Genomic DNA, 27,037 nt, shown 5'->3' with positions numbered 1-27,037 from the left:
CATGGCACTCTAAACTGAGCTGTACCCTCCCCACAAAGCTAAAACTATTAAGTAAATTTCTAGAAGAAAACGTTAAAAAAAAAAAACTTTGTGATTTTGAGACAGGCAAAGATTTCTTAGGCCACAGAAAGTAGGAACCATGAAAGGAATGAGTCTTAAGTTGAACTTAATCAAAATTTAAAACTTTCATTCTTTGAAAAACACCATAAAAAAAATGAAAAGGCAAGCCTTAGATGGAGAGGGGTGGAGGGGAGGTACAATACAATATATCTGACAAAAGACTTGAATCCAGAATATATAAAGAACTCACAAATGAATAATAAGACAAACAACTGAGTAAAACAATGGGCAAATGTTTTAGTAAACATTTCACCAAAGAAGATACAAAAATGGCCAATAAGCAATAAAAAGATGCTCAGTATCTTTAGTTATCCAGGGATTGGCAAACTAAAACCACAATGAGATGCCACTACAGCCTCATTACAATATCTAGAATTAAAAAGACTGAAGACCCAGCAAAACCACCTCCTGCACATCTCCTTAAGTATTCTTAAGCTCCAAATAAAGATAATAACAAAGTCATACTTCCACCTAGCATGATACAACCAACCTTTACACAACCAAAACACATGACAGTTTCCCCAAAAGCAGATGCGAACTCCTTGGGTGATACTCCCTTTCCACTTTTGACATCCTATAACTTAATACAAGATTGTACTGTGTAGGACAGGGAAATATGTACAGGATCTTGTGGTAGCTCACAGTGAAAGAGAATGTGACGATGAATGTATGTGTGTTCATGTATAACTGAAAAATTGTGCTCTACACTGGAATTTGACACAACATTGTAAAATGACTATAACTCAATAAAAAATGTTTTAATAAAAAAATTAACTATTATTAATACATCTCCATTGTGTAGCAGCAATCAAATTTTCTCCTTGGTAGTCAGGATCAGTCACCCCAGCCAGTGCGGGAACCCCTTCTTTGCCTGTTGACTGAGAAGCATGAGATGCCCAAAGTGACCAGGTGAAGTGTCTCAACTTCCAATTCTGTTTCTTCCAACAGAAACATTTTTGTGTCTCCTGGTGGAAGCATTCTTCCCTTTGGAACTAAGACCTCTAGACTACCAGAGCTTCTGGCCATTTCTTCTTCCAGGCAAAACGAACAGCCAGGTGCACTGCTCAAGGCTTTACCAAAAGGTAGGCTTTTCCTTCGCTGTTATTCTTCAAGGATATCCCAGAAAGGGGCTGCAGCGCTGCAGGGGTTCATCTTTATCAAGTTTGCATATTATGCGGGGCCTTCGTAAACCAAGACTGAGTTTTCTCTTCCCCTGGTCAACGGATCATAGGGAATGCCCCCGTGAGACTATAGGTGTGGGCTGAGAGAGAGGATAATATAGCAGGAGTAGGGGTTGTGGGCACTTGGGCCGCTTCCTCACGCAACTTACTCGTGCCTTACGTATGCTCGTTCAAGCCCAACCTCATACACAGCACTTCATTGATGATGGAGCACTGCTGTGCATGCACAACTTTATAGCTTTTTGGGTCAGACAACTCCCAGGCCATGATGGGCAGCTCAGGTCACATGGTAACTTGATGGCCCATGGTTAAGAGTTCGGTCTCTACTAAGGCCCTGTAGCAAGCCAAAAGCTGTTGCTCAAAAAGAGAGTAGTATCTACAGAGGATGGCAGGGCTTTGCTCCAAAATCCTAAGGAGCTGCACCGTAACTCATCTGGAGATGCCTGCTAAAGACTGAAAACAGCACCTCTAAAAGCCGCCTGCAGGACGAGGCTCTGGGTTTGGTTTCCAGGAATCTTGGCCTTAAAGGTTTCTGTCAAGGCAGATATAGAAGATTTCAGGTCATCTATGCATAGCTTGAGCTGAGGATTTAACCCCCTGAGCTCATCCTTTTCTTTCCTCCCTTTCTTCAATGCAGTTAGGAGCAACCAGCCAATCCCATTATACTCCTTAGTTTGACTAAAATATTCTAAGGTAGCAAATACGCCATCACTCAGGACCTCACTTCTATAGGTATTTGATTAGGAGTATCCAATGCCTCGGCATGCCGTGGACACCCAGCACCCGCTTTACCGCTGGAAATAAAGTCATTAGTGCCTTCAAGTCCACCCAGGTTAGAGAACCAATTCAAGAAAACCCAGAACCAATTCAGAAAACTCATCCTTAAGAGTCTGTTCCTCTGGAACCATTTCCAGTCAGGGCTCAAAGTGAGAAGCAGACCAGTAGGAGATACATAATAAGAGATTCATTTTAAGAAATTGATTTATGCAATTGGAGGTGGGAAGGAGGGCTGGTTAAGCAAATTTGACATCCATTGGGCAGACTGTCAGGAAGGGCAGGCTGGAACTCTCAGGCAAGGACTAAAGCTGCTGTCTCAAGGCAGAATTTCTTTTTCAGGAGAGCCTCAACTCTGCTTTTAAGGACTCTCCACTGATTGGACCAGGTCCAACCAGATTATCTAGGATAATCTCCCTCACTTAAAGTCCACTGACTGTGGACTCTAATCACATCTACAAAAATGCCTTCATTGCAGCCCTTTGATTAGTGTTGAACAGTGTAGAGTAACTGGGGACTACTGTCAAGTTGACACCTCAAAAAGTATACTATCACAAAAGTATTTACCCAAGGGAAATGAAAACACACGTCCATACCAAGACTTGTAAAAGAGTATTTATAGCAGCTTTACTCACAGTATCAAAATACCGGAAACAATTCAAATAACCATCAATAGGTAAATGAATGAACAAAATGCATTAAATCTATACAACAGAATACTACTCAGCAATTAAAAAGAATGAACTACCAATACGCTCAACAACGTGAATGATCTCAAAACCTTTATACTGAGCCACCGAAGCTGAAAGCAAAAGAATACATATCGCACAATTCCATATAAAATTCCAGAAAATGCAAACAAGTCTATAGTGAGAGCAGATTGATTTTTGCCTGGGACTAGATGTAGGGAGAGATGAGAGGTGAAGGGGCAGGAAGCAACTGTGGAGGAGGATGAGAATGATCTGAATCTTGATTGTGGTTGTGGTTTCAGAGGTGTTTACATATGTCAAAACTCATCAAATTATATTCTTTAAATAGGTGCAGTTTCTTATTGTGTATGTAGTATACCTTAATAAAGTTGTTGTTAAAAAGGAATGCATTTGATGGGATTCATAGCAGATCAGAGACAGAAAAACAGAGGATTAGTGAATTGAAAGACACGCTGCAGAAAGTATTCACATTCAAGCATAGAGAGAAAAGGAGGGAAAACACAGAAAAGATCAGCAGAGACATGGGACAGAGTGAAAAGCAGTGCCACAGAAGAGAGACTACATAAAATGGAAAAAAATGCTTGTGTGTCTTTGTTGAAAATATTATATAAATGATTCTGCTCTTGATAAGGCAACATCTAGCATTCAGACACTGAGTCAATTAATTTTAAGAGTGTGGAAATTGGAGTATTATTTGACAAAATTTGGTAGCATCATGACAGAACGTTTATGCATAAATCAAATATCAAGAGCAAAAAACTATTACATGTTGCTTAGGGGATGAAATACAAAACTCATTTATTAAAATGTTAGGTACTATAAAAATATTTGGGGATAAGTTAAGAGATGCTAAATATCACTCATTATCTTAGAGTTAATCCCTAATGTATGTAGCACAGATAATAATTATGATTAGGTTTATAGACTTCTAAACTCAAATACTTCTAAATGTCCACATTTTAGGGGATTTTTGTCACACTGGAGAAAGATTATTTAAAATTTGTAATAAAGTATTTACAAACACTGAACTTGGCAAAAATAATTTGGAAAGCCAGAAATAAAACAATGGTGCAAATATATGTGGGAAAAGTGACATTGCAATAGATCTTTGAAAAAAATTATATCCCATTCTATTTCTTTTTTTTAAAGCATTGTTTCAACTTGATAGTGAACAATGCAGTCAAAGTCTCTTTTAACATGATTGAATTTAATAAATATCTTCCAAGAAATATACAACTCCTTTTCAGCTTCAGTTAAACATTTGGGTGTCCTGGAAAACACTGAATATAAATTTGAAACCACTGTTAGATATGTGATGGGAAAATCAAGTTGATACTATCATGCCAATAAAAACTCAGTTACAAATACTGTGTAGTTATCTTTTTTAAAGTGATATTAATAAAGAGCACAGGTTCTGAAACACCAGCCAAAGTTCTACTTTTAAACATATCCATGTCTAAATTTATTAGCTTATTGCTAACTTGGCATGACGCTTTAAGTAAAGTGAGGGATTTAAACAAAATGGTACAGAAAATTCAGTATACCAAAAAAAATTTTTTATATACACAATACTGTGAAAAACCTCAAAGTGATTAGGAAATTCTTCAATGAAAAACTAAATGACGATGTTTACAAATATATATATATTTGTAAATAATATATATAAATATATATTATAATAATATATAAATATATATTATATATAATAAATATATAAATATAAATATATATACTTATATATATATAAGTATATATATATATATATAAAAATATATATATACACACACACATATATTTGACTTTAAAATAAGATGCAAAGCCCCTTGACATGGGGTTCCATTTCTGCAACGTGGAAAAATATTAGGATATGGTGATTTTAGTTGCAAATCCCTCAACCCACCTGGGACCCAAAACTAAATTTTAAAATCAATATCCCTATCCTACATTGGAAACTGTAATGTCACTTTAAAAATAAACGTTTACAATACTGAAAGAACGTAATGATCATTTCAGTCCTCTACCCTAGATCCCTCCTCTTCAGATACGCTCCCTGGACCAGGGGCATCAGCATCACCTGGGAGCTTGTTAAAAATGCAGGCTCTCAACCCCCCTGCAGCTCACCTTAGTCTGAGTCTTCATTTTAACACAGCCCCTGGGCAATCTGCATGCATATCAGAGCTTGGGCAGCCTGGGACCAGACGGCATAGGTAATCCGAAGAATCACGGTGAACGTGAACTGCAACCACTGCTAAAATGTGCAGTTGAAATGGGCAGTGAATCCAAGTCAGCAATGACACTGATGGGGAGTGAAAGCAGGGACCGAGCATCTCAGGTTGTCTGACAAAGTCTAGCATAACTTCCACAGAAGTACTGCAATATCTTTGCAGCAGTAATTTACCACATTTCCCAATACTCTTGCATCAGGATGTGTTTAACTTTGCTTAATATGGCTAACCAGTAAAGAACAAAGCGTCACAAAATTCAAATTTAGTGAAAACGACTTATGGTCGAGAGCGACCAAAAGAGACTGTCACATCCAGTGACCAAGATATATCAGAGCAAGGAAGCATTGAGACTCATGAGGAATTTTATTTCCATGAAAGCAAGACAAGTGACTGTCCTACAGAAAACTGGCATACGCTAGTGACTTTACATTTCTAATCATTGTGTTAGTTTCTCTCTCTCACCTCAGGGCATTTGCTTCTGCTGTTCCCTGTGCATGGTACCCCTTCCTCTCCAACTCTGCTGACCTTTCAGGTCTCAGCTGAAATGGCATTTCCTCAGAGAGGCCATCCCTGACCCAGCAAACAAGGTCAGTTTCTCCCAACATACACCCAAATCATCCTGAACTTCCCCTTTCTCCACCCATCATCTTGTCACTTCCCCCTTAAACATCTGCTTTCCTCTCTGAACCATGAGCTCCACAGTGCAAGAACTTTCTGTCATTCTCATCCCGCTGACCTTGACCCTCTATGTATGATTAGGTGCTCAATAATTGCTTCTTAGCTTAATAAGCAAACAAATGGTGACCCTATTCACATTAAACGAGTCATGACTCTGCCTTCTAGTTGTACAACCCTTTATTCTTTTTAGTACATATTTGCTTCATTGAGTTCTGTTAGCCCATTTGGCCCTCCAAAGACCCAGATCCACCTAGGTAGCCCCTTTCAGCCCTTAAAATGCACATGAGACCTCCAACCTCTCAGATCCAAGCATGGCTTAAGGTTGCCTGCCTTCCAGGCCCAACTCTGCCGCTTCAGACCTGTGTCTTGGGCGAGTTCCCTCATCTCTCTGCGCCCCACTTCCCTTGTTTGTACCCACCTCATAGGTTCACTGTGAGGAGTAAATGAATATGTTGGAGCAGTGCCTGGCACCTGCCAAAATGTTGGCTATTGTTACAGGAGAAGAAGAAGCCAGGCCCCAAAGACCATGTACTGTATGATTCTGTTACGTGAAGTTCAAGGACAGGCAAAACTAACCTGTGATGACAGAGGTAGGTCAGGATAGAGGGGTGGGAGGCCCACATGTTGACTTGAAAGGGGTGCACAGCCATCTTCCCGGGTGCTGGAAATATTCTGAATCTTGATCCAGGTGGTGGTTACACAGACGTGTGTGTACGTAGAAATGTATTCTTAAGATCTGTGTGCTTTGCTCCATGCAGTTTTAACCTCATTTAAGCAGAAGTAAGGAATTGTGACCAGTCTCCTCTTATCTTGGCATAGAAGACGTCCCCCAAGTCCTTCTCTGCCTCCCACCAAGAGCCTTAGAGGGGAGCTCTGGTGAGTTTTAAGTCTCTCCCCTTGTTTCTTTCTGTTGACACTCAATAAACCAGATTCCTTTCACTGACCTGGCCTTAAGCCTGACTGGGGTCCGACAAGGCCACATTCCAGGAGACCAAAAAGGGAAGGTGGGGGCGTGAGTATAAATGGTCCCATCCATAGGGTAAGAACCTGGGCTCTCCTTGCAAATCAGATGTTGTTGGTGTGACAGGGCCGCAGTGCCGACTCCCACGGTCCCCACCCCACCCGAGCAGAGCCAAGAGTGTGCCGGGTCGGGATTGCTAGTGGCTGAGGTCTCAGGTGTATTGGTTTACTCTGGTTTCAGGTGCTAGAAATCCAAAGCAAGCGGGCTTCTGCAAAATCAGAGCAATTTACTGGAAGGCTGCTGGTGTATTTATAGAACATAACCATGGAAATGGCAGGGCCTCAGAGACACCTGGATCCCAGCGCACTCTCTCGCCTCTCTGCTTCTCTCAGCTTGATTCTGTCAGGCCTGCTTTCTCCGCACAATAGAGCATGGCTGCCATCAGTCCCTGGTCTTATGCGCTGTAGCCTGACACTAGAAAGCCTACATCCTGCTTCCCTTGAATCCAGTCCAGAAAAATCTCAGAGGAAGGCTCTGCTTGGTGCATTTTGAGCCCGGGGCCCATCCCTAGACAAATCAACTGTGGCCATGAGGGTGGGACATTCTGACTGGCAACACCCACCAGACCACCTGGTGGTTAGAAAGTAGAAGGGAACAGGGGCCCAAAGAAGGTGTCGTTCCCAAGGACTGGTCCCAAGAAGGGGCGCTGAGCAGGGTGGACAGTGGTGGAACAGAGAAGGGTGCCACTTAATCCACGGGGCCCTGTCTGGTTACTCTCCATAACTTTGCGCATAAGTTTCTCAGTCCAGGGATCCAGAGATGAGGCCAGCAGGGTCCTCCTTTTGAGATCCAGCCAGCTCAGCAGGTGGTCAGAGGAAGCGCCAAAGAAGCATCAGTCCTCTCTCAGGCCAGGACCCTCAGCTCTACTCACTGGGATCCCAGAGGCTGGTCCTTCAGCCGCACCCTGCTCAAGCTGTGACCAAGCGCAAATCCCCTTCCCTCTCCGGGCCTCAGTGTCCTCCTTTGTAAAATGGGAGCGATGGAGCTAACTGACTGGAGAGACGGCCAAGTCCCCTGAAATGCCCAAACCGCCCGGATTTAAAGCTCGGCTCTACCTTAGCAGCCATGTGCCCTGAGCGATTCTTTTTTTTTTTTTAAACAATTTCAAAATTACAAAAATATTTGCAAGAATAAGTCAAAGAACTCCTGTATACTCTTAACCCAGATTCAAGGTCAACTTCCAACGTGCTGGCATATTTATTTAGTCATTCTTCCTCTTGTTTTTTTCCTAAACCACTTGAGAATACCTTGCATACATCATTCCCCTTTACTCTTCTTGGTTCAGTGTTTCCTAGGAACACGGACTTTTTTTTCTCTCTTACATAACCACAGTACAGTTACCAAATTCCAGAAAGTTAACATTGATGCAGTATCTCCTAGTCAACAGTCCGCATTCCAAAGTCACCAGTTGTCTCAGAGTCCCTGCAGCTTTTCCCTCCCCAGCGCTGAGTCCCGTCCGGTTCAGGAATCACACGTGGCCGTCAGGTCTCTGCAGCCCCCTTTGGGCTGGAATGGTCCCTCAGCCGTTCCTGGTCTTCCGTGACACTGCCGTTACTGAAGAACACAGGCCAACTGTTTTACGGAAAGCCTCCCCGTTTGGGTTTGTCTGATGTTTCCTCACGAATCAGCTAACGCGCCGCCAACCAGAACATTACACAGTGTTGCAGCCTTTTCAGGGCGACACGTATGGAGGCACGTGATTCCTGGCCAAGTCTCACCGGTGCTGTTGATGCAGATCGCGCAGTCAGCGTTGTGTCTGCTTTCTCCGTTGATCAGTTCCTGTTTTCCCCCTTGCATTCAACAAGCTGCGGGGAAACACTTTAAGGCCATGCAAATAGCACGTTCCTCCCCAAATCTGCCTCCCTGGATTCAGCATAAATTGACATTATTTGCAAAATCAATCTTAATTATGATTGCTGTTAAACTGTCATTTTCCGATTCCACCTTTTCCTCCACATTTATCAGTTGACATAGTAACATAAGGGAGAGCCCTCCCATCTCCCCCACTTACTTATTTTCTATTTATTGTTAATATGGATTCATTGATTCTGATTTTATTCAACAGATTATGATCTAGTACTGTCTATTTTTTAATTGGCATAAAGTATACATAACATAAAATTTACCATATTAATTATTTTTTAATTGGGGGGGGTAATTAGGTTTATTTATTTATTTGTTATTTTTAGTGGAGGTACCAGGGGTTGAATCTAGGACCTCATACATGCTTAGCACACAGTCTTCCACTGAGCTATACTCTCCCTGCTTTAACTATTTTTAAGTGTACAGTTCACTGAAATAACTAATTTCACAATGTTGTGCAACTATTACCATCATCCATCTCCAAAAATTTTTCATCTTCCTAAACTGAAACTTAGTCCTCTTTAAACACCATCTCCTCATTCCACACCCCGTCTCCAGCCCCTGGCAACCACCATTAAACTTTCTGTCTCTAGGATTTTAATTACTTTAGGGACCGCATATAAGTGGAATCCTACAGCCTTTGTCCTTTCCTGACCGGCTTAGTTCACTGAACAGAATGCCATCAAGTTTTATTCACGCGGTAGCATGGGCCAGAAGTTCCTTTTCAAGGCTGAATAATATTCAATTGTGTGTATACATTTTGCTTATCCGCTTTTCCATCAATGGACATTTAGGTTACTTCCACCTGTCAGCGGTTGTGAGTAATGCTGCTATGGATGTGGATGTACGACATCTCTGAGATCCTGCTTTCAGTTCCTCTGCTATATACTCAGAAGTGGAATTGCTAGATCATGTGATCATTCTATGTTTAATTTTGTAGGAACTGCCATCCTGCTTTCCACAACAGCTGTACATTTTATGTTTCCACCTGCAAGGCACAAGGGTTTCAATTTCTCTACATCCTTGCCATCACTTTCTTTTCTTTTTTCATATAATAGCCATTTTGATGGATGTGAAACTGCATTTCCTAAATGACTAATGATTTTAAGCATCTTTTCTTGTGCTTATTTGTCATCCACTTTTCTTCTTTGGCTAAATCTCCGTTGAAGTGCTTTCCTCATTCTTTTAACTGGCTTGTATGTGTTTTTTCTATATTCTGGATATTAATCCTTTATCTGATGCACGATTTGCAAAATTTTTCTCCCATTCTGTGGGTTGCCTTTCACTCTGTTGGCAGTGTCCTTTGATGCTCAACAGTTTTTTATTTTTGATGAAGTCCGATTTATCTGTTTTTTTCTTTGGTTGTCTGTGCTTTTGGTGTCATATCTGACATATCATTACTAAATCCAATCCTGTATCATTTTGCCATATTCATAACACTTTTTAGTTCTTTTTTACCTTCTGTGTCTTCCCTGCTCCAGCCCTGGAATCAGCCATTTCTCCAAAGAGCCCAGGTTGTGTTTAAGGGCAATGAAATAGAGAAACCAAGATCTAGGTGCTAAGTGTGCTCATTGTTGTTGGAATGTCACTGCTTCCAGGCTCTTTTCAGTTGACCCTTCAACAATGCAGGAAGTTAGGGGCACCAACCCTCTATGCAGTTGAGAATCTGCACATGACTTTTATAGTTGGCCCTCCTTATCCGTGGTTCCCCCGTATGTGTGGTTTTATACCCACAGATTAAACCAACTGCAGGTTGTGTAGTTCTGTAGTATTTACTATTGAAAAAAAATCTGCATATAAGTGGACAAGCACAATTCAAACCTGTGTTATTCAAAGGGCAACTGTGCATACTTGTGAATACATATACATCCAATCCCACAGGCTCTTTCCCTCATCTCACTCTTGGGGAATAGCTGAACCTCAGATTCTTCATCTGAAAAATGGGGATTATAATTGCATCTATCCCAGAGGATCACTGTAAGGTTTAAACTTGAAAAGATAATCCATTTTTTAAAATACATTAGCCTAACTTGATTGATAGATTCAACACCATCCTGGTCAAAATCCCAGCAAGTTATGAATCCCAGCAAGTTTGTGACTGTCAATGAATTAATTTTAAAGTTTATGTGGAGTGACAAAAGACCAAGAATAGTCAACACAATATTGAAGGAGAAGAACAGAGTCAGGGAACTGACACTACCTGATTTCAAGACTTGCTATAAAGCTACGTGATTAAGACAGTGTGGTGTTGGGGAAACAACGGACAAATGAAGCAGTGGAACAGAATACAGAGCCCAGAAATAGACCCACATAAATATAATAAACTTTTCCTTGATAAAGGAGCAAATTCAGTGCAATGGAGAAAGGCAGTCTTTTCAACAAATGGCTCTGGGACAACTAGACATCCATTTGCAAAAACAAAATGAACCCAGACACAGGCTTTACACCCTTCACAGAAATGAACTCAAAATGGATCCTAGACCTAAGTATAAAACACAAAATTATAAAACTCCTAGAAGATAACATAGGAGAAAATCTAGACAACCCTGGGTATGGTGGTAACTTTTAATCTTATTACATTTTTTTGTTTGTGGGTTTTTTGTTTTTTGTTTTTTTTGGTGGGGGGAGTAATTGGGTTTATTTATTTTTAGTGGAGGTACTAGAGATTGAACCCAGGACTTCATGCATGCTAAGCATACACTCTACCACTGAGCTATACCTTCCCCCACGGTGATAGCTTTTTAGATACAACACAAAAGCATGACCCATATGTCTTAGTCCATGCAGGTTGCTATAACAAAACACCACAGACTAGATAGCTTATAAACAGCAGAAATTTATTCTCACAGTTCTGGAAGCTGGAAGTCCAAGGTTATGGTCTCAGCATGGTTAGGTGAGAACCCTCTTCTGGGTTCCAGACTTCTTTTATCCTCACAAGGTGGAAAGGGCTGAGAAATCCTCCTGGAGCCTCTTTCATAGGGCACTAACCCCATTCATGAGGGCTCCACCCTCGTGATTTAAGGACCTCTTAAAGGTCCCACTCCCTAACACTGTCATCTTTAGTGGGTAGGATTTCAACATATAAATTTTGAGGGGTCACAAACATTCAGACCATAGCACCAGGAGAGAAATAATTGATAAGCTGAACTTTATTAAAGTTAAAAACTTCTGATCTGTGAAAGACACTATCAATAAAATGAGAAAACATGCCACAGACTGGGAGAAAATATTTGCAAGAGACATCCAAAATATACAAAGAACTCTTAAAATTCAACAATAAGAAAATGAACAATTGATTGAAAAATGAGCATAAGATCGGAACAGACAACCCCAAGAGTGAACCCTAACATGCACGATGGACTTTGGGTGACAATGATGTGTCAATACAGGCTTATCGATTGTAACATGTACCAATCTGGTGGGGGATGTTGAGTGGGGAAGTTGGGGGTGGGCAGGGGATATATGAGAGATCTCTGTAACTTCTGCTTAATTTTACCATGAACCGAAAACTGCCTTAAGAAAATCAAATCTATTTTAAAAAATACATTAGCAGAGTGACATTTAGTAAGTATTTAATAAGTGCTAGCTATTATGATTGTCCTCACTATTTCATGCCCCATCCAGTGCTGACATGTAAATCGGGAACAGGGTACGAAAAAAACTCTAAAAATATGCCTGGTTCTGGGGGGAAGGTATAGCTCAGTGGTAGAGTGTGTGCTTAGCATGCATGAGGACTTGGGTTCAATCCCTAGTACCTCCATTAAATAAACAAACAAACCTAATTACCTCCCCTTCCCCGATTTTTAAAAATAAATAAATAAAAATTAAAAATTTTAAATGCCTGCTTCCTATTTTAAATCCCCAGGTTTAAATCCCTAAGCATAAACTGACAGAGAAGGGGACACTGGGAAATGTAGACAGTGAACATTTATTGAGTACTTACTATACGCCAAGCAACTTTGTTTATTTACTCATATTACCCTCACAGCATCTGCTGAGGTATCTTCTGCAAGGCAGTAGAATCTCTCCACGGTTGGACTGCATGGTTTCAGTACTGGCCTTGCCACTTACAAGCTGTGTGACCTTAGGCAAGTTACTTAACCTCTCTGTGCCTCAGTTTTCTCATTTGTTTAACATAAAAATAAATGGGTTTGTACCAATCTCAGGGATGTTGCATGGATTAAATAAATAAATGAAGCACATATGACAGGGACTGGCACACAGCAAGCATTTTGTGTTCACTGACACTATTTTAGAGATGTAGAAACTGAAGCACAGACAGGTTAGGTCACTCACTCAGGGCCACACAGCTGGGAAGGGGCAGAACTGGAATTTAAACTCAGGCCTTCTCTGATGATAGACAAGCAAGTGTATAAGCAATTACAATGGTACTATAAGCACTGTGAAAGGAGATAGTTTGTAATCCGTGGCAGCCCTGAGGAGGCCTTTCAGCAGGTCTGGGGCAGATCCGGAAGGCTGGCAGAAGAAGAAGTTACCTGAGTTGTGGCTTAAAGGATGAGCCGAGGTTGCCAGGCGACCAAGCGAGGAGGTGGAGGAGAGCAGGGAACATGTGCAAAGGCCCAGGGTGAGATGGGCGGGGGAGGCTGCAGGGAGTTGAGGGCGGACGGGTCACGGAGTGTAACTTGAGGATGACAGCAGCTGACGCTCATCACAGACCGCGGGAGCCAGCGGGAACCGTCACAGCCTCGAAACCTCTCTATTTAGTAGCAGAACTCTTTTTCAGAGAAATCCTTATGATTCCTAGAACAGAAAATTGGTGAAAGCAAAGGAGTTTTAGGGGAAGGGGGATAGTTCCCAGGGACCCCCACCCCAGCTTTCCTGCCAGCCTTGCTCATCTCTGGAGAACCCATGGGGCCTCAGCCCGCAGTCCCACACCTGAAGGAACTCAGGCCCAGATGCAAGTGACAAGTGAGGGCCCACCTCTCCTGGGGCACTGGAAGCAGGACTTTGAACTCCCAGCGCCAGGCCCTCTCTCCTCAGGATCCTTAGAAGCTTTTCTGAGAGATAACAGTTTGAATAGAGTTGGGAAGAAAAGGGAGGGGCAGGCAGTGTGGCTCAGAAAACCACAAAGCCTCCCTTTTCTGGGTCTCAGTGTTCCCACCTGTACAAAGGGGGGTGCTGCCCAGGATGACCTCAGGGACTCTGTCCACCCCTGGATCCTGAGGCCATTGGCTGGGCCTCAGCCCCTCTTAACGGGCCCGCATCCGCGAGCCCCAGATCTCAGGCTCTGTCCCTCCAAAGAGCGGGCAGTGGGTGCCCCAGACCTGCCAACCCGAGCACTGAGCAGAGGGCCGGGAGCCCGGAGGCCAGAGGCTGATGTGATCCAACCTGGCGGCTCACAGTATTTTTAGGCCTCTGTGCGCCTGCCACTGGGCTGGAAGCAGATTAGAGAAAAACAAAAATGCAATGACCTCTGCTTGGCCTGACAGTGCCACCAAAGGGAAGGAAAGACTTTGAGAAAAAGCTAAACAGCCTTTGTTGGTGGTGGTTTTTTTTTTCCTCCCTCCTCTCAGCAGTAGGAGCAAGGCCAGGACCCATGAAAGGTTTGAGGGGCTTTGGGAGGGCCCCTCACTCTTGCAAATACCTCATTGGGACCGGGAATTTCCTCCCATCTGCCCTGGACCCCTACCCCTGGCCACACCCCCCACACCTGGCTACACCCCCACTTTGCCTAGCGCCTTCGATGGCTCTCCAGTGGGACCAGGCCAGCCTGTAACCAGGCCACACTGCCCAGTCTTCCCCTAAGGCAGCCCCGGTCATTTACTGAACAAACACATACATTCCAGGCTCTCCCCTCAGCACTTTCTACTCGTTTATCCTCACACAGCCTCACGTTTACAGATGAGCAAATTGAGGTTACAGAGAAGGATAAACCCGCAGAGTCGGGACTCACACCCAGGTAGGCGGGTAACCTCCACCTGTGCCTTCAGGCTGCTACCCTGGGTGCCTCTCCTCTGAAGCAGCCCCAAGCGCCCTCCAGCCCGCCATGACCTCTGAGGTCACCCCTGTGCAGTGGGAGCCGGTTGTCCCGGGGTCACCGTTAACAGGTGAGTCGCCTGTCCACCCCATTCTCCACTTGCCTCTGACCTGCCGCTCCAGGCTGCCCTGCCGGTTGTTCCAGGACCTCCCCCCACTGCTCCTCCCCAGATTCCTCTGAGTAACCCGAGTCCAGCCTGGAGCGCTTACACAGTTCTTGCTGAAAGCCCGAGGGAGTGAAAGGAAAGCCGAAACCCAGGCAGCAGATATCTCTGCACTGGCCCCTCCTGCCCTGCAGAACCGGCCCGGGGGCCCCTCCTGGCTGCTTCGCTCCTTGGCCCTTTGCTGCTCTGCCGGTGAGAGGTCGTGCATCAGGATCCCTTGTCCTCTTCCCAGACTCTAGGAATCCTTACTTCCCAGGCCAGCCCCAGCCAGAGCAGCAAACCAAGAAAAAACCCCACAGTCTCTTCAAAGTTGCGGCCTCCTTGCTCTGGCAGAACACAGCGATTCGCATTTGGTTCCTCCAGGAAAGGAAAATCTCAGAGAACAGAAGGGCCCTGGGAGGTGCTTTTCCAGCTGGAAGAGCGGTCTGTGCCCAAAGGGTAACTCTAGTGCCACCAAGGAAATGGGTTCCTGTTGAGGACAGCTCTTCCTTCTGGCTCTCTGACAAAACACATGTAGCCGCTGTAACGACCGAGCAATCTACCCATGGGGTATCTTCCCCAAAGTTTATTTTGTCTCCTGTTATCTCTTTAAAAGGCACTCAGTGGAGGAAGCTCTCCCCTGTCCGTAAGTAAAAATTTGCACCCTCCTAGAGCTTTTCTTTTTCTTTCTTTTCTTTTCTTTGAGTTAATCTTTAATATGCTAATATGAGATGTAAGTTTCTTATCCTTTTTTTAAATTGAAGTGTAGTCAGTTTAGAGAGCTTTTCTGATCATTCCCAGGTGTGATGGTTCACTTTATGTGTCAACTTGGCTGCGCCACTGGGTGCTCAGATATTTGGTCAAACATTATTCTGGGTGCTTCTGTGAGACACCCAGATGAGATTAACATTTGGATAAGATTAGCATGGAAATCAGTGGACTTTGAGGAAAGCAGATTGCTCTCCACAATGTGGGTGGGCCTCACCCAATCAGTTGAAGATCTGAATAGAAAGACAAAAACCCAGCCTTCCACTAAACAAGAGAGAATTCTCCAGCAGATGTCCTTTGGACTTCAGACTGGAAGTGGAACATGGGCTCTCCTGTGTCTCCAGACTGCTGGTCCAGCTTGTGGACTGTAGACATGCTAGCCTTCATGATTACATGATTCAATTCCTTATAGCAATTCCCCCCCCCCCTCTCTCTATATATATATATCTAGATCATTAGACCCTCAATGCAGGGAAGACCATTTGAATCTTGGTCTGGAATGTCTTATCTATGTTATTTGGTGACTGAGTGGGAAGTTGCAATTTAACATCCTGTTACACACACACACAATGATATGTGCAAAGAGATGGATAATGGTTTATACATTGAATTTTGGTGGGGAGAGCTCCATGTGTGTCTGGACAGGGAATGGACTGGAGGGTTGGCTTGAGGGTAGAAGTTGAGGACTCTGGGCTCCCATTTCACCATTTTACAACTTCCCTGCCCTACCTGCTCCACCTTTCCCACCCACAGCTCCCAGGCCAAAACCAGAGAAGGTGAGAGAAGATGCTTTGCACAATAAAGGAAGAATTTGAAGAGGGGGAACAGAAAATGGTGAAAGATGGCCTGAAACCTAAAAGTCTCTCCCTAACATCAAAGCCTGGCAAGATTCCTCTAAAATTCACAAGCAGGGTCCAGCCCCTCCCCTGTGAGTGGACACTGAGCCACTCCTCATTCTTTCTGTGGGGCTGGGAACTCTGCAAAGGCAGGGACAACTGGGTCTGTCATGGCCACCACTGGATCACCCAGAGTGGGTGACAAATAAAGGTCAGATGATTGACTAGGGAATCAGGGCAGATATTAAGCTTTGGGATGGGCTGAGATTGCCCACCTGTGTGCCCAGGACTCCTATTTCATTCTGTTCCCTCCCTTCCTTTGTCCTACTGTGGTCATATGAATTATATCTTCATGCATTATAAGTCCATCAACATATTCTTGTAATTATTGCTTTATGCAACTGTCTTTTAAATTAGACAAAAGAGAAAAAAAAGAGCTACAAACAAAAAAATACATGCATGCTATCTTCTATCTTTACCTAAGCAATGACCTTTCCTCGTGGTTTTTATTTCTTCATGTGGATTTGAGTTACTCTCTGGTGTCATTTCATCTCAGCCTGAAGGACTGCTTCAGGTAAGCATCAAGCAATAACATCTCTATTATCCCCTCCTCCCTGCACCTAGGAACCTCTAATCTACTTTCCTCTCTATGAATTTGACCACTCTCAGTACCTGATATAATTGGGATCATACAATATTGGTCCTTTTGTACCTGGCTCATTTCACTTAACGTAATGATTTCAAGGTCCATCTGTGTGGTAGCATGTGTCAGTACTTCATACGTTTTTGTGGCTAAATAATAGTCCATTGTATGAATATCACATTTTGTTTATTCATTGTTGACGGACATTTGGGCTGTTTCCATCTTTTGGTTATTGTGAATAATGCTGCAATGAACACTGGCATACAAGTATCTGCCTGATGGACTTCATTTTTTGAAGGATAGTTTTGCTAGGTATAAAATTCTGTTGACAGTCTTTTTTCCAGCACTATGAACATATCATCCCATTGCCTTCTGTCCTCTGATGAAAAATTATCTGTTAAGTTTATTGAGGACCCCCGTGTGTGATGGGTTGCTCCTCTCTCTTGCTGCTTTCAAGATTTTCTTTCTCTTTGTCTTTCAACAGTTTGATTATGATGTGTCTACCTGTGGATCTCTTTGAGTTTATCCTGCTTTGGGTTTACCTCTGTGAGATTATTGAACTTCTTTGTTGTATAGAGTATTGTTTTTCATCAAATTGGGTCATCTGACAATATGTCTTTGAGTATTCCTTCTTCCCCTTTCTCACTCTCCTTTCCTCTCCTTCTGGGACTCCCATTACGTGCATGTGTTTTGGTGTCCTTGATGTCCTTGGTGATCTCTAAGGCTCTGCTGCTTTTTCTTCATATTTTTTTTTCCTTTCTGTTCCTCAGACTAGATAATTGAATTGATCTATCTTCACATTAACTGATTCCTTCTTCCACCAGCTCAACTCTACTGTCCTACCCCTCTAGTGAATTTTCCATTTCAGTTATACTTTCCAATTTCAGAATCTCTCCTCGGTTATTTTTGTCTGTTTTATTTTATAATTCCTAACTCTTTATTGCTATTCTCTTTTTGGTGAAACATTATTCTCATACTTTCCTTCACTTCTTTTGACATGGTTTCCTTTAGTTCTCTGAACATGTTTAAAAGAGCTGATTGAAAGTCTTGTCTAGTAAGTACAGTCTTGCCTTCTTCAAAAACAGTTTTAATGGCTTCTTTCTTCCCTGTATATGGGTCATATTTTTCTGTTTCTTTGTGTGTCTTGCACTTTTGCCAAAATGTTTACACTTTAAATAATGTGTGGCAATTCTAGAAATCAGATTTCCCCTCCTCCCCAGGGTTCAGTGTTGTTGCTGTTCATGGCTGCTGCTGCTACTTTTGGTTGTTCAGTGACTTTCCTGAACAAACTCTGTAAAATCTGTACTCATTGCCACGTATGGCCACTAAAATCTCTGCTTGGTTAGCTTAGTGGTCAGCTAATGATTGAACAGAGATTTCTTTAAATGCCTTGAACCAGTAAGTCTCCCAGCTTTCAATGGGAGGCTCTGGGTGTGTTGAGACACGCTTTTAATGTTCCATCAGACAGCTCACAAACTCTGCTTTCCACTTCAGCAGAGCCTTAAGGTCAGTCAGAGGTGAGGGATGAGGGCACCTCAGGTCAGCCCTGCATATGTGCGTGTCCTTCTAGACTCCCCAGAATATACCAGAGCTTTTCAAAGTCCGCTATGAATTTCTCATTCCTCAGCTTTTAATTTTTTTCATTCAGCCTATTGTTCGTCCCATCTGTTATCAGTGCCTCAGGCAGCTTCGATGTTAAATTATTACTGCTGATCTTTTTTTTTTTTTTTTTTTTTTTAATAAATGTCCCCCAGGGAAAGGGCTGTTCACACTGACAGGGCTAAGTCAGGTCAAGTAAAGACAAACTCTGAGAGTGGGGATTTCCAAGTAACTTCCAGCAGGTCAAACAGTGACAATGCTCTGGAGACAGGGCATTTTAGGGAGCACCCAGCCCTTCGTGCCCCTCCGGAAGCTGCTAGGTTGCTGGGTTTCATGGCTACTATGATTGTAAAACCATCAGTTTTCAAGGCTACTGCAGAGCTAGGGTGAGGAGAACAGAAAGGGATAAGTTAAAATGCCACAAAGTGCACTGTTCTTACTGAGATTCAGTTAGTTTTTCTTAAAATAACTGTTCCTGGGATTGTTGTAAGCCTTTGATTCATTTCCAGATTACTGAAAATGTAAATTTTGACTATTTTTGCCAGCACTCTCATTGCCCTTCTGAACGACTGGATTTTCAGAGGACCTTACTCCATATTCCAGGAGTGCTCTCCCCTCCCACAAAGACTTCGAAATTAAAAAAATTTAAATGTGCAACTCAAACAAAAGAGCTTATAAATTGAGATGGTCTGTGGGCCATCAGATTTGTGGTCTCTGGCCCCCAAAATAAGCCCTCTGAAATATTCATCTATCTGTACAGAATTGCAGGGGAGCAGTATACACAGTGATTTCAGGGAGTGTGGTCCCAAGACTCCCTACGAAGTCTGGTTATGATGTTCTCTCCTGTCTCTTCCCACCTTTCAGACCACATGCCTGGCCCTTGGCTGGGATCCATGGCCATGGTGGCCACCCTGGTGGGCCTGGCCCCTGCTCCTTCACCTCTCAGCCCAGGACTTTCCTCAGGCCCCTCGAGGTGGGCAGTGAAGGGGCTGCTCCTGCAGGGAACACTGTCCAGGAGAGATGCAGTGGGTACAGAGCCTGGCAGAGCCCAGGACCTGTTCTCAGGCAGTTTCTCATCATTTGATCAGTGCACTAACCCCTTGAGGCAGGAGGCACAGAAAGGACCACAGGGGAGATGTCTTTTGGATGCTACTGGTTGGTCAGACAATTGGGCACATCTCCCTGATTTATGAGTGAATATGGGACCTTGTAAATGTCTGGGTGTATGAGCATGAATATGTGTGTGTGTGTGGCTATGTGAATGTGTGAGTGTATGTGAGTATGTAATGTTTGAGTTTGTGTGTGTAAATCTCTGTGTGTGAATGAGTGTGAGTATATGTGAGGGGAAATGTGTGTAAATGCTTAAGTGTATATAGATCTAAGTATGTTCGAGTGTATAAGTGTGTGTGTGTATTATTGAGCGTGTATTTAGATGTGTGAGTGTGTAAGTATAAGTGTCAGTGTGTGTTTGAGAGTGTGTAAATATACGGTGAGTGAATGGATACATGGGTATGAATGTTTGAGTGTGTAAGATACGAGCACACAGGTAAGTATGTGCGTGTGAGCACATGAGTTAGCGGGTGAATTGTCTGGGGTGTGAACGTTTGGCGGAACAAGTGTGCATACGTATGAGCGTGTGTGCGAGATGAGTGTACGTGCAGAGGGTATCTGCAGGTCTGGAAAGGCAAGTGACTGATCCACCAGAGCTTGGAGATAAAGCCCCGTTTCTCCCCTGCGATGTGCGGGGCAGGTGTCCCCAGGCAGGGAGTCAGGTCACACCCAGCAGAAGTTCACCTGCCCAGTGCAGCACCCATGCGGGGCCCTAAGGGCCCCTGGCCTCCTGCTCCCTTGTGAGTCACTCTCCAGTGGGCAGGCAGGGCTCCCGGGCACAGGTCTGGCTGTGGCCTCAGCTCTCCACCAGAGTCAAAGAAGCCTGGGGTTGACGGCTCACCTTGGCCTCCAGGTTTGCCATCTGAGTCGTGGAAGTTAAGCCTGTCTTATTGGCACTGTTAAACTTTTGCAAAGGCTTTGAGGCAGGAAGGGCAGGTGTGTTCTGGAGGTTGCTTTTAAAACCCTGCTTCTATTTGAGGAATAACAGGGTAGCTCCACGTTTTGGAGGCCGACACTGTGCTGAGGACTTTGCACTTATTACCTCATCCGATCTTCCCAGCAGCCATTAGGAAACCCCATTCAGGCTGAGACAGACCTGGCTTCACCAGGCCATCCTGGGAGTGGTCAGCTGTGTGACTGTGGTCTCCGAGAGCCCCTTCAGTCCTGCTTACACATCTGGTCAGGGTTGCTGGGGTCCGTCTGGAGGGGGGCAGCCCTGTACTTGTCCTCAGATCGCCCCTCAAACTTCGCCCCCTCACCTCCTTCCCTCTCCTTCCATTTTCTTCATCACATCATCCCGTTTATGTCCTTGATAACAATCTATAACGGTCTTCGTCTTTTATTTCTTTGTTGATGTTGATGCTGCCGCCTCCAAACTCTTCGAGGCAGGTACTAAGTCTGTCCTGGTCAAGGCTGAATCCACCGCATTTAACACAGCTCGTAGCACATAGTAGGTGCGCAACGAATACAGTCACTGACTGGCGAGGCATTCACTCATGCATATGCCACGGAGGTAAACACCTCTTAAAACCGGTTTCTCACTGGAACCTCCCCTTCACAGAGCTCAGTGTGGCATTCCTGTCTTGAGTTTTTGAATTGGCTGATGCTAAGATTCTAGAACTGCACTTTCACACATTTCAGTGATTTGAAAACTTCGGTTCTTGGTCCTGCTCAGCCAGCGGGATTCTGGCTCTTTCTGGCACCAGAGTGCCACCTACTGGCTACAGATGGATCTTCAGTCTCGGAACAGTCCCACCTCTCAAACCAGGAATGAAATTGGAGAGGACCCAAGCTGGTAAGAAATTGATAAAGTGAAACAATGATCATGGAGGATTCTGACAAGCACCTTGGTGGGGAAAGATAGGAGCCCTCTCTTCTTCTCTGTCTGCCCACTTTCTTGAAGCAATAAATTCCTCTGAAGACTTCAATTCTCAAGTTCCAGGGATCTGAGACTCCAACAAAACTTCTCTCCCTCCCTTCAAGTCGGCTTCCTCAAAGCCTTCCCCAGCCCACTAATTGCTCAGGCCAAACCCTGCAGGACCCTGGAGAACACCTGAACACCTCCTTTTCTCCCATGTTCACTCTAGTCCATCAGCAGTCCCTATCCGTTCCATCTTTGAAAAATACTAGAAACTGCCACTTCACATTACCTTCCTGCTCTTACTCTAGTCTGAGCTGACATCCTCTCTCTACTGGAAACGACTCCTCTATCGATGTTTCTCCGAAGAAGATACACAAATGGCCAACAAGCACGTAAAAAGATGCTCAACATCTTTTAGGAAGTTGTAAGTCGTTAGGGACATGCAAATCAAAACCACAACGAGACTCCACTTCACACCCTCTAGGAAGGCTGTTATAAAAAGCAAAAACACAAGTGCTGGCGAGGATGTGGAGAAATTGGAACCCTCGCAGACTGCTGGTGAGAATGTAAATTGGTGCAGCCACTGCGGAAGACAGTCTGGCAGTTCCTCAAAAAATTAAATATAGAGGTTAGTTCTTTCTCTCACCACAGTTGGTTGAAGTTTGGATTTTTTTTTCACTCTTTCTGGACTCTACAGTTCTTTCCAGGCTAGTTTGTAGCAATTTGAGAGTCTTGAGCATCACTTTCTGCAGAATCCAAAGATCTAAGAGGAGCTTCAAGCTGTGGCTGAATTTCCAGAGGGCTCATCACAGAAGCTTAACTCAACCTGGACCCTGGGATCTTCTCAGATGCCCAGTGAAGACAATTCCCAGGAAGATTCAGCTGTCTCACGACCTAAGTCAGAAGTATTAATAAAGAACCTTAGTAACTTGACTCTCAACCCTAGTGCCAAATTCCCTTCTCTTCTACCAGAATGTCCACCCCAGCAGGGTGGACAGGACAGAGAAAAGAACTTTCGAGGGTTTGGTGGAGACACAGGAGGAGGGGTGGAGCAAGGTCACTGAGAGGGTGGAAAGGGTGACACAAATCCTCAGATAGGGCCACCTCAACCAGCATCCTCTGCTTCAGAAGGCAGAAGGAAGCTGACGCAAACAGAAATTTTGTTACATAGGTGGGTATCCGGTTGGGTTTTTTGGAGAGGAGGAAAGGGGAATTGGCTTGGACTTCCTGAATCTCCACGAACTCTGGAGAAATCAGTTCATGTTTGTAATTTAAAAGAAAATAGTCAAGGGGAAGATATAGCTGAGTGCTTAGTAATGCACAAGGTCCTGAGTTCAGTCCCAGTACCTCCATTGAAAAACGAATATATGTGTGTGTATGCATGACTGTCCCATTGCGCTGCACACCAGGGATTGACACATCATAACTGACTGTACTTCAATTAAAAATAAATAAATAAACCTGATGACTCCCCCACCCTACAAAATAAAAGTTTTTTTTTTTTTAAGTTTTAGGTTCACAGCAAAACTGAGCAGAAAGTACAGAGAGTTCCCACATACCCCGACCCCACACATTCACAACCTCCTCCACTAGCAACTACCCCCGCCCAGTGGTACACGGTTACACTCGATGCCCTTACATCAGCCCATCACCACCTAAAGTCTGTAGTTTACGTTAGGGCTCGCTCTTACTATTGTGTTTGTACTTTTTCACATGGGAATACTGTGCAGTGAGAGAGCAAATACCTGGGCACAGAATGTCCCATAGCGGAATGAGCCACATTTAACATTCAGAGGAACGTATTTTTATGAACTATCAGCTGCTGTGACCATTACAAAGTGACCCACAATTTGGCATTCTTTGGCACCTATACATCTCAATCCTGCCTTCTTTCCCCTCAAAAAAGTTTTCAGGTTTGACCTGTTTTTTGTTTGTTTGTTTGTTTGTTTAGTGTTCTGTATCCCAAAGGCTATTCAAATAACCAACATTAGATTTGAGGATTGTTCTATCTCTTTAGGGTAAAATTAATCCATTTCATAATTTTAATTATAAACCCAAGTAATTCATTTCATTCTTTTTTCCCGACAATCAGGAGATTTAGTTGCAGCTGTCATTAGTGCCTGTATCATAGACATCTTTCTGAGAATTCTAGCATGGAGAATAATTATGACATGGGGTTGATTCAGCCAAAAACCTCATTCATGCACTCATTTTTTCTTGCTGGTAATTTTAGGATCACTCTGCAGCAGCTAGGGAAGGCTACACTATGCTAGGACAGACTCTATACTAATATTTTGATAACCTATAAGTTCTGTGATGTCTTTTTGTTCGTTTGGGTTTTTTTTTTTTTTTTTTTTTTGGACAGGAAGGTAATTATGTTTATTTATTTAAACAGAGGTGCTGGGGATTGAACCCAGGACCTCATGCATGCTAGGCACTCACTCTACCATTAAGCTACACCATCCCCAATTTTTTATAAATCATTTTTTATGGGGAGGGGTAATTAGGTTTTAATTAATTTATTTATTTAAACAGAGGTGCTGGGGATTGAACCCAGGACCTCACGCATGCTAGGCACTCACTCTACCATTGAGCTATACCCTCCCCCAAATTTTTTATAAGTCATTTTTTATGGGGAGAAGTAATTAGGTTTTAGTTAATTTATTAATTTTAGTAGAGGTGCTGGGGATGGAACCGAGGACCTTGTGCATGCTAAGCACGTGCTCCACCACTGAGCTATACCCTCCCCTCCTATGATGTCTTTTTTCCTGTATCTCTTTTCTACCTTGATACCGGTAACATAAAGAATCTACGTAGTTTGCATTTGAATGACTTCAATACACTTTAGTTCCACTTCTTGATTTGATCCAAAGAAGCACAATGGATATGGAGTATTGCCTGTTTTAGGAGCCTGCCATCAATAAGAGGAAACCCAACACCAAGAATTTGAAGCAAATTATTTTGTGTGGAAGGAATGTAAAGAAAACATTTGGTGGTTTGACTAGAGCATAATTCAGGAAGGGTGTATTAACTAGTGCCTCTGTTTTCAAAACTTTGAATTCTAATAAAATTTTTGATGTGCTATTCACTTTTCAGTAGCAAATAAATGTGTGTACAGAGGATCTTATGAAAATCTGAGGCACATTGAGCAACTTTAAAAAATTCTAGTCTTTTATTCTTGTTCTGAATCTTTTTATTTTTCACTTGTTCTTCCTAGCTATGTATTCAGTCAACAGTAATTCCTATCCTTATCACATTCCTAGGATGTAAAGGTCTGGCATTCGAATATTTTGTGATATTGTCCTGTTGGGAAGGAACCTTATGCATCTGGGTAAGGTTAGAAAACAAGGACACAAAATAAACAAATGGGACATAATTAAACTTAGAAGCTTTTGCACAACAAAGGAAACTATAAGCAAAACAAAAAGACAACATACAGAATGGGAGAAAATATTTGCAAAAGATGAGACACACAAGGGCTTAATTTCCAGACTATATAAACAGCTCATACAACTTAATAAGAAAAAAACAAACAACCCAATCCAAAAATGGGCCGAAGACCTAAACAAGCAATTCTCCAATGAAGACATACAAATGGCCAACAGGCACATGAAAAAATGCTCAATATCACTAATTATCAGAGAAATGCAAATCAAAACTACAATGAGGGATCACCTCACACCAGTCAGAAGGATCATCATTCAACAGTCCACAAACAATAAATAGAGGCTGTGGAGAGAAGGGAACCCTCCCACACTGCTGGTGGGAACGCAGTTTGGTGCAGCCGTTATGGAAAACAGTATGGAGATTCCTCAAAAAACTAAAAATAGACTTACTGTATGATCCAGCAATCGCTGTAAATTAGGCTGCTCCTGGAACTTCACACAAATGGGGTCACACAGTAGGTAGCGCTTTATGTCTGGCCCCTTTGCTCAGTTTAATGGTTCTGAGATTCAGCTGTTGCAGGAATTGGCAGTTTGCGCCTCTTCTTGGATGGAAGGACATTGTCCAGAGTGGTCCCAATTTATTTATTGGTCCACCTGCCAATGGACAGTGGGCTGTTTCCAGCTTTCAGCAATTATGAAGAGTCTTTTTGGCAATTACTAACCTTGCTGTCCAAGCCTCTGGTGGCCAGGAGTCCTCGTGTCCAGGGGCGTCTACCTGGAGCAGAATGCCTGGTGCAGGCTTATCTTTCAGTCAAACTGTTACCAAACCAAACTTGGGTCCACTCGCCCGCACACAGTAACCCCTATCCACTGACGCCAGACTGTGCTGAGGGAAAGTGCAGCGTTTACTGCCGGCGCCCAGCAAGGAGTCCAGGCGGCTAGTGCTTAAAAGACCTGAACTTCCTGAAAGCTTTCAGGGAAAAGGGAGGGCGGGGGGCTGTGGGTGTGTGATCAGCGCGTGGACGTTCTTCTGATTGGTTGGTGGTGAGGTTACCGGGAGTGAACACCATCAACCTCCTAGTTCCAACGGGTCGGGGTCCATGTGCTTGTGGGCGGCACCCAGTTAACTTGTTCCACCTGGTGGGGGTTTCAGGCTCTGCAAAACAGCTTAAAGGATATGGCTCAGAATATTAGCAACAGCCCTGGAGGAGGAACGAGTCCTTGCCTTTGTTTAATGGCTAAACTATTATTATTTTGTCTTGCTTGAATGTTTTCCTTTCTTTCTGCATTTTCTCACGTCTCTGATTAAATGTACTATTTGGAATTCGGAGAAGTCTAGGAGACCAAAGTTTTTCCACAGACAAGAGGCAGGTGGAGAATATGGTGGGGGAGTGTGTGGGGGGATGTCTGTTCCTGGAAGGGTCCTGCTAGGTTACAAAATGGTAAAGAAAAGAGGCTGGACTTTGGGGGGGGGGGTTTGGGGGAGGAGGTAATTAGGTTTATTTATTTATTTTTACTTATTTATTTTTTGACGGAGGTTCTGGAGATTGAGCCCAGGACCTCATGCGTGCTAAGCATGAGCTCCACCACTGAGCTCTACCCACCCCCACCCCCACTTTGCGTTTTCACTCTTCCAGCAGCACCGAGGGTTCCACGTGTCTCACGCTCTTCCAACCCTCGATGGCGGCATCAGTCTCTCTGACTTGACATGGGCCTTGTCTGCACAATCAGGCTTGTCCTGACGGGAGATTCTGCTGACCGGGCACTCAGCCGAGATCCCAGAGACCAGTGTTCAGCCCCAAGGTGACACCTACCAGCCTTGTGACTGAGTCGCACCATTCCTCTCTCTGGGCCTCAGTCCCTTTGTCTATAAAATGGGAGAGTTAGCTCCAGAGCTCAAAACCGGGCTGTTGTTTTCCTGACAAATCTGGCCCCCACTCGTTGTTTGACCCGCATAATGATATATGGACTTTGCATTGGTTGCCAATCTGTAGAAATCGGCAAGTTTCATCTAAAACCAAGATTTGGGCCTCTTTTGAGAAATGAGTCCTTCCCTCATGGCTGTGGAGGGCTGGGAGAAGTGCCTCCCACTTAGAGGTCTCCTGTCAGCATCAGGGGCTCA

General features: G+C 43.7%; 1 long non-coding RNA gene across 2 annotated transcripts; it reads right to left on the bottom strand.

Moving 5' to 3' along the window:
• Positions 1 to 506: 506 nt before the first annotated feature.
• On the bottom strand, positions 507 to 25,997 carry LOC123616295 (uncharacterized). 2 transcript variants are annotated; one of them, XR_012499816.1, is made up of 3 exons: positions 25,366 to 25,896; positions 20,510 to 22,423; positions 507 to 13,333 (listed from the first exon to the last, which is right to left on the bottom strand). It is a non-coding gene; the product is annotated as an uncharacterized LOC123616295 (long non-coding RNA). The 2 variants fall into 2 exon arrangements; XR_006724281.2 differs by lacking the exon at positions 507 to 13,333 and having other exon boundaries at positions 18,675 to 22,423; positions 25,366 to 25,997.
• Between the last annotated feature and the right edge of the window lie 1,040 nt (positions 25,998 to 27,037).

The sequence above is a fragment of the Camelus bactrianus genome, chromosome 17 (genome assembly GCF_048773025.1).
Source record: "Camelus bactrianus isolate YW-2024 breed Bactrian camel chromosome 17, ASM4877302v1, whole genome shotgun sequence".
Taxonomy (NCBI): Eukaryota; Metazoa; Chordata; class Mammalia; order Artiodactyla; family Camelidae; genus Camelus; species Camelus bactrianus.
This window is presented reverse-complemented; position numbering and strand designations above follow the sequence as displayed.